Consider the following 8,097-nt stretch of genomic DNA (forward strand, 5'->3'; position numbering starts at 1 on the left):
AATTTTATCTCCTTTCTAATATCGATGCCTTTTTTTTTACATTTTCTTTTTAAATGCCTTTTGTGGCATACAGCACAATGTTTAAGCCAGTTTTTTTAACTTAATTTTTAATAAGTTATACATTCTCAAAGTTCAAAACTCAAAACAATAAATGGTGAAAAATCTTCTTCCCATGCCTGACACCTCATCTGCTTAATTTCAACAACTTGCCTGCTGCCCCCGCCACCTCTGCCAAGGCGACCTATTAAGAATTTGCCATGTAGCCTTCCAACTTATCTTTAGGCACAGATTGGCATGTATTCTTATGTTTCATCTTTTTTTCCATAAAAAAGTAGCAAACTACAAACACTGAGCTGCTTTCTTCCAAAAGAAAGAAAAAATTCACCTAGTTTACTTTGGCGATGCGCACCAGATGTTTTTCCAGATGCCTCATTCTGTGTGTAACCAGTTCCCATGTTGACAGCATCTGGGCTCTTTCCCATTTTGCTCCTAGAAAGTGAATAACCTTATACAAACATCACTATGTGGGAGGGTCCATCTAGTATTCATTTCCAGGAAGGGAACTGCTGGATCAGAAGACACTACCTTTGTCATTCTTGCAAGCACTGTCCAACTGCCCTTTCTAGGGATTAGTCCGGTTGACACTCCCATCAGTAACTGATGACTGATGACCTTTTTCCCTGTTCTCTCATCAGGAAATTGAGTATTAAGCTTTCGAATTTTTGCCAGGCTCAATAGTGGAAAATGATTTCTCTGCATCTCTGCCTGCATGCTCAGTCATGTCCAACTCTTTGAGATCCCATTGACTATAGCCCACCAGGCTCCTCTGTCCATGGAATTTTCCAGACAAGAATATTGGAGTGGGCTGCCATTTCTTACTATGGGGGATCTTCCTGACCCAGGGATCGAGCCTGCATCTCTTGCATCTCCTGCAACTCTTGCATCTCCTGCAAATGATTCAGTGAAGTTTTAATTTGCATATATTTATTATGAGCAACTTTAGATATCTTTTCCTATGTGTAAGAGCCAGTTGGAGTTCTTTTTCTATGAATTCTTCAACTCTCTTGCCCCTTTTTCTACTGGGTTTCTGGTCAGTTTCTGGGGAATCCTGTATTTGGCGTCCTGTTACAGGGTTCATATATGGAGGTCTCTTTATGCTAGTTCTGCGACTTCAGCAAATTACTTAACCCTTCCAGCCTGAATTTCCCAGTTGTGTAATGGAGTTAGTAATTATTCTGCATCACAGGGTTGGTATACAGCTTAACTAAACTAAGCTTTTTAAGTGCTCAGGTTAATGTCTGTCACATTAGAAAAACCATATGTGGTAATTAATGGAAATTAACAGTTGCAATTTTTATTTCCAGTTTGTCATGTCTTCTGGCTTTGCTTGTGTCCATTTTTTTTTCCTTTCTGTTTTTGCTTTTAAGACAGGCACATACACACATATTCAAACTTACTAAACATTTTTTACTATGTCTTTTGCATTTGAGTCTATTAGAAAAGCCTACCCAACTTCCAGTATGCCCTTTCCAGTAGTCATGTATGGATGTAAGAGTTGGATCATAAAGGAAGATGAGCACAGAAGAATTGATGCTTTTGAACTGTGTTGCTGGAGAAGACTCTTGAGAGGCCCTTGGACTTCAAGGAGACCAAACCAGTAAATCATAAAGGAAATCAATCCTGAATATTCTTTGGAAGGACTGATGATGAAGCTCCAATACTTTGGCCACCTGATGCGAAGAACTGACTCACTGGAAAAGACCCTAATGCCGGGAATGATGGAAGCAAAAGGAGAAAGGGTGGCATAGGATGAGATGGTTGGGTAACATCACCGACTCAATGGACATGAGTTTGAGCAAGCTCCTAGAGTTGGTGATGGACAGGGAAGCCTGGCATGCTGCAGTCCATGGGGTCACAAAGAGTTGGACACGACTGAGCAACTAAACTGAACTGACCTAACTTGCAACTTTATAAAGAAATATGTTTTCTTCTAGTGCATTTATGGCTTGTTGTTTTTTCTTAAAAATAAAAAAAATTCAGTCTTTAATCCATATGGAATATATGCTTGTGCAAAATGGGGGATATGGTTTTTCTGTTGGATGGTTTACCCAGTTATATCAACGCTATTAACTAGTTCATCCTTTCCACTGGTTTAAAATGACATCACATGCTTAATTGTTGTGTGTGTGTGTGTGTGTGTGTGTCTGTTTCTGAACTTTCTTTTTCCATTTATGTTTATTCTCCATTGGTCTGTCCCATTGCTTGTGAGAACTCTGCTATTTAGGGTTTTAAAACTTTATCCTATGTTTTAATATTCATCATGGCTACATCACTCACATTACCCTTCTTTTTCAAAGTTTTCCTGGCTGCTCTTATTTTTTCATATCAACATTTGAATTAGCATATATTGATGCCCACAAAGTACATATCAGGACTTGGTGGAGATCACATATAATTTAACAGAGGGAGACTGACACCATTCTAACATTGAGATAGCCTATCCAAGAAGAGAAAATGTTTCTCTATGTTCATTACATCTTCTTGTTCCTTCAGAACATTTTGAAAATTCCTTGATAAAAGTCTTTCCAATTTCTTATTAAATTTATTTCTAGGTATTTAGTCTTTTTGTTGTTGCAAAAGAGATCTTTTCTCCCATTTTCTCCTAACTGGCTGATTTTTTTCTGAATATGAAAGCTGATAATTTGTGTATTAATTTTGCATGATGCTATCTTCATGAATCCTTTTGTTTGAGCCTTTCAGTTGAGTATTTGATATTTTGCAGATATAAAATTAGTGATGGTATCACATTATTCTTTCCAATTTTACATCTCTAGTTCCTTTCTTCTGATTACAAATCTAGTACTTTTAGTAGAGGGCTAAATAGTAGTGGGTACCCTTATTTTGTTCCCAACTTTAAAAACAGACACTAGGACATGACTGAGTGACTTCACTTTCACTTTTCTCTTTCATGCATTGGAGAAGGAAATGGCAACCCACTCCAGTGTTCTTGCCTGGAGAATCCCAGGAACAGGGGAGCCTGGTGGGCTGCTGTCTATGGGGTCACACAGAGTCGGACACGACTGAAGCGACTTAGCAGCAGTGGCAGAGAAAGATACAACTTATTATGTTGAGGAAGTATCCATCTCTGATGATTAACTTTGTGTGCCAGTGTTTCTGCAAAAGTATTTTTAGGTGATTTTGTTGTTGTTCAGTCACAAAGTCATGTCTGATTCTTTGCAACCCCATGGACTATAGCACACCAGGCTCCTATGTCCTTCACTGTCTCCTGGAGTTAGCTCAGATTCGTGTACACTGGGTCAGTGATGCTCTCTAGTCATCTCATCCTATGTTGCCCTCTTCTTCTTTTGTCTTCAGTCTTTCCCAGCATCGGGGCCTTTTCTAATGAGTTGGCTCTTCACATCAGGTAACCAAAGTATTGGAGCTTCAGAATCAGTCCTTCCAATGAATATTCAGAGCTGATTTCCTTTAGGATTGACAGGTTTGATCTCCTTGCTATCCAAGGGGCTCTCAAGAATCTTCTCCAGCACCACAATTCAAAAGCATCAATTCTTCAGCACTCAACCTTCTTTATGGTCCAACTCTCACATCCATACACGACTACTGGAAAAACCATAGCTTTGACTACATACACGATTGTCAGCAAAGTCATGTCTCTGGTTTTTAATATGCTGTCTAGGTTTGTCATAGCTTTCCTTCCAAGGAGCAAGTGCCTTTTAATTTCATGGCTTCAGACACTATCTTCAATGATTTTGGAGCCCAAGAAAAGAAAATCTGTCACTGCTTCTACTTTTTCCCTTTCTATTTTCCATAAAGTGATAGGACTGGATGCCATGACCTTTGTTTCTTGAATCTTGAGTTTCAACCAGATTTTTACTGTCCTTTTTCACCCTCATCAAGAGGTTCTCTTTTTTAGGTGATATTAACATTTAACAGTGTATGCTGAGTAAAGCACATTACACTCAGTAATGTGATTGGACCTGATCCAATCAGTTGAAGGTGTTAGGAGAAAAAGACTGAAGTCCGTGGAGAAAGAGGGAACTATGCTTCAAGACTGCCTTCAGGCTCGAGCTGCAACATCAGCTTTTCCTTGGGCCTCCAAATTGCAACCCACTTTGGCATTCTTGCTTTGAGAACCCCATGAACAGTATGAAAAGGCAAAAAGATACAACATTGAAAGATGAACTCCCAGGTCGGTAGGTGTCCAATATGCTACTAGAGAAGAGTGGAGAAATAGCTTCAGAAGGAATAAAGAGGCTGAGCCAGAGTGGAAACAATACTTAGTTGTGGATGCGTCTGGTGGTAAAAGTAAAGTCCGATGCTGTGAAGAACAATATTGCATAAACCTGGAATGTTAGGTCCATGAATCAAGGTAAATTGGAAGTGGTCAAACAGGCAAGAGTGAACATCAACACTTTGAGAATCAGTGAACTAAAATGGATGGGAATAGCGAATTTAATTCAGACCACCATTATATCTACTACTGTGGGCAAGAATCCCTTTGAAGAAATGGAGTAGGCTTCATAGTCAACAAAAAAGTCCAAAATGCAGTATTTGGTTGCAATCTCAAAAATGACAGAATGATCTTGCTAGGCTTCCAAGGCAAACCATTCAATATCACAGTAATCCAAGTCTATGCCCCAACCATTAATGCCAAAGAAGATGAACAGTTCTATGAAGACCTACAAGACCTTCTAGAACCAAAAAAAAAAAAAAGATGTCTTTTTTGTCATAGGGGACTGGAATGCAAAAGTAGGAATTCAAGAGATACCTGGAGTAAAAGGCAAGTTTGGCCTTGGAGTACTAAATAAAGCAGACTAAATGAAGCAGAATCAAACAGACTTTTGCCTAGAAAACACACTGGTCAAAGCAAACACCCTCTTCCAACAACACAAGAGATGACTTTACACATGGACATCACCAGATGGTCAATACTGAAATCAGACTGATTATATTCTTTGTAGCCGAAGATAGAGAGGCTCTATACAGTCAGCAAAAACAGGACAGGGAGCTGACTGTGGCTCAAATCATGAACTCCTTATTGTAAAATTCAGACTTAAGTTGAAGAAAGTAGGGAAAACCACTAGACCATTCAGGTCTGACCTAAATCAAATCCAAATCAAAATTTGTGTGTGTGTGTGTGTTTAAAGTGTGCACTTTATTGAACTGGTCTCAAGTCAGTGTACAGGAAAGCCCTGGCTGCCTCCGCACCTCAACCTGCTCCCAGGGGGACCAAAAGCCTTCATACATCTCAAGTTGGGGGACAAAAAAAGGGGGCCATGATGGCTGACCATTCAACATAAAACAAACAAAAAGAACAAGTATTAAGGCAAAGATTAAAAATAAATTTTTCTTTGGAGTACATAATTTACACAAAAGCGATGCTATCACCTCCCCTGTGTGGACTCGGGCGAGGAATGGCCCCTTCTCTTTAGGGAGAAGTGGGGTGGCTTTGGGGAAGGCAAAGGACTTCCTATAACAATGTATCTCACGATATTTGGAATGACTATTAAAAAAAAAAAATACAATCAAAGCCCACTGCCACATTGTAGAACTTTGGGGATGTTCGATCCAACCAACTGCTGTCACCTTCACCGTTCCAGTTTTTAAATCCTGAGTCAAGCGCCAAAAAAAAATTAAAAATTAAAAAAGACAGAAACAAAACAAATAAAGCAATGTCAATCTCATCTCGTTTTCTGTGCAAGCTAGGTTTTGTCAAGAAAAAGGATGTAACACAACTAACAGTCCGCCTAGAAGCATTTACGGTGGACGATGGAGGGGCCAGACTCGTGGTACTCCTGCTTGCTGATCTACATCTGCTGGAAGCTGGACAGCAAGGCCAGGATGGAGCTGCCAATCCACATGGAGTACTTGCGCTCAGGGGGCGCGATGATCTTGACCTTCATCGTGCTGGGTTCCAAGGCAGTGATCTCTTTCTGCATCCTGTCCGTGATGCCGGGGTACGTGGTGGTCCTGCCAGACAGCACAGTGTTGGCATAGAGGTCCTTGTGGATGTCGATGTCACACTTCATGATGGAACTGAAGGTAGTTTCGTGAATGCCACAGAATTCCATGCCCAGGAAAGAAGTCTGGAAGAGAGCCTCAGGGTAGCGGAACCGCTCATTGCTTATGGTGATGACCTGCCCGTCCGGCAGCTTGTAGCTTTTCTCCCGGAAGGAGCCGAAGGCCACGGTGGCCATTTCCTGCTCGAAGTCCAGGGCGACGTAGCAGAGCTTCTCCTTGATGTCACAGACGATTTCCCGCTCGGCTGTAGTGGTGAAGCTACATGCTCCTAGCTACTAGCCATGCTCCGTGAGGATCTTCATAAGGTATGTCAGGTCCCAGCCAGCCAGGTCCAGACGCAGGATGGCGTGGGGGAGGGCCTACCCCTCATAGATGGGTACCGTGTGGGTGACCCCGTCACGGGAGTCCATCATGATGCCGGTGGTGTGGCCAGAGGCATCAGGGACAGCACAACCTGGATGGCCACGTACATGGCGGGGGTGTTGAAGGTCTCGAACATGATCTGGGTTATCTTCTCACGGTTGGCCTTGAGGGTTAAGGGGGGCCTCAGTCAGCAGCACAGGGTGCTCCTCAGGGGCCACACGCAGCTCGTTGTAGAAGGTGTGGTGCCAGATCTCCATGTCATCCCAGTTGGTGACGATGCCGTGCTCAATGGGGTACTTGAGGGTCAGGATGCCTCTCTTGCTCTGGGCTTCATCATCCACATAGGAGGCCTTCTGGCCCATGCCCACCATCATGCCCTGGTGCCAGGGGCACCCCACAATGGAGGGGAAGACAGCCTGGGGAGCATCGTCACCCACGAAGCTGACTTTGCACATGCCGGAGCCTGTTGTCGACCACAAGCATGGCAATATCATCATACAGGAGAACAGTTGCTGTGTCCACCAGTGGTGAAGATGGAGCAGCGAAGGCGAGAGACCTGTGCTGGTGGGGCAGACGCAGACTCTCATGGACATACAGTGGAAATTACAAAAAGATTCAAGGGATTAGATCCGATAGATAAAGTACCTGAAGAACTATGGACAGAGGTTCCTAACATTGTACAAGAGGAAGCAATCAAAACCCTCCCCAAGAAAAAGAAATGCAAAAAGGCACAATGGTCGTCTGAGGAGGCTATTTGTAAAATAGCTGAGAAAAGAGAAGCGAAACACAAAAGAGAAAAGGAAAGATATACCCATTTGAATGCAGAGTTCCGAAGAATAGCAAAGAGACATAAGAAAGCCTTCTTAAGTGAACAATGCAAAAATAGAAGAAAACAACAGACTGGGAAAGACTGTAGCTCTTTTCAAGAAAATTAGAGATACCAAAGGAAAATTTTATGCAAAGATGAGCACAATAAAGGGCAGAAATGGTATGGACCTAACAAAAGCAGAAAATATTCAAAGGAGGTGTCAAGAATACACAGAAGAACTGTACAAAAAAGGTCTTAATGACCAGGATAACCACAATGGTATGATCACTCACCTAAAGCTAGACATCCTGGAATGGGAAGTCAATTGAGCCTTAGGAAGCATCACTATGAACAAAGCTAGTGGAGGTGATGGAATTCCAGTTAAGCAACTTCAAATCCTAAAAGATTATGCTGTGAAAGTACTGCAGTCAATATGCCAGCAAATTTGGAAAACTCAGCAGAGGCCACAGGACTGGAAAAGGTGAGTTTTCATTCCAATCCCAAAGAAAGGCAATGCCAAAGAAAATTCAAACTACCGTACAATTGAGCTCGTTTCACATGCTAGCAAGGTAATGTTCAAAATCCTTAAGGTAGACTTCAACAGTACATGAACTGAGAACTTCCAGGTGTACAAGCTGGATTTAGAAAAGGCAGAGGAACCAGAGATCAAATTGCCAACATCTGTTGGATCATAGAAAAAGCAAGGGAATTACAAAAAAAAAAAATCTACTTCTGCTTCATTGATTATGCTAAAGCCTTTGACTGTGGATCATAACAAACTGGAAAATTCCTAAAGAGATGGGAATACCAGACCATCTTACCTGCCTCCTGAGAAACCTGTATGCATGTCAAGAAGCAATAGTTAGAACCAGACATGGAACAGC

The 8,097-nt window shown here is 41.9% G+C and overlaps 1 pseudogene; it reads right to left on the reverse strand.

Annotated features, from left to right (window-relative positions):
- Nucleotides 1-5,764: 5,764 nt before the first annotated feature.
- Nucleotides 5,765-6,906, reverse strand: LOC113895460 (annotated as a pseudogene).
- Between the last annotated feature and the right edge of the window lie 1,191 nt (nt 6,907-8,097).

The sequence above is a fragment of the Bos indicus x Bos taurus genome, chromosome 1, assembly GCF_003369695.1.
Source record: "Bos indicus x Bos taurus breed Angus x Brahman F1 hybrid chromosome 1, Bos_hybrid_MaternalHap_v2.0, whole genome shotgun sequence".
Taxonomy (NCBI): Eukaryota; Metazoa; Chordata; class Mammalia; order Artiodactyla; family Bovidae; genus Bos; species Bos indicus x Bos taurus.